Raw genomic sequence first — 229 nt, forward strand, 5'->3', positions numbered from 1 at the left:
GGGGGTGGCGGGGCGCTTCCCGCTCGCCTGCTGGGAGGATGCCCCGTGCCCGCGCTGCCGGGAGCAGGGGGCTGCGGGGGAAGCGGGAGGGAGCCGGAGCGCGGTATTGAGCTCCGCTCCCGGCCCGGGGGGAAGGGAGTTTTCAAGCCAGCAGGGCCCGGGCTGAGATGCTGCCAAGTGTGCCCCAGCGCAAGGCTACCTGGCCGCCCGTCTGGGAGTGGCAGGGGCG

At 75.1% G+C, this 229-nt stretch overlaps 1 protein-coding gene across 2 annotated transcripts in view; it reads left to right on the top strand.

Moving 5' to 3' along the window:
• EFEMP1 (EGF containing fibulin extracellular matrix protein 1) overlaps window positions 1–229 on the top strand; it is a 114,419-nt gene that overhangs the window by 167 nt on the left and 114,023 nt on the right. The gene's annotated exons all lie outside the window — the stretch shown is intronic.

The sequence above is a fragment of the Alligator sinensis genome, unplaced genomic scaffold, assembly GCF_000455745.1.
Source record: "Alligator sinensis unplaced genomic scaffold, ASM45574v1 scaffold432_1, whole genome shotgun sequence".
In the NCBI taxonomy this organism is placed as follows: Eukaryota; Metazoa; Chordata; order Crocodylia; family Alligatoridae; genus Alligator; species Alligator sinensis.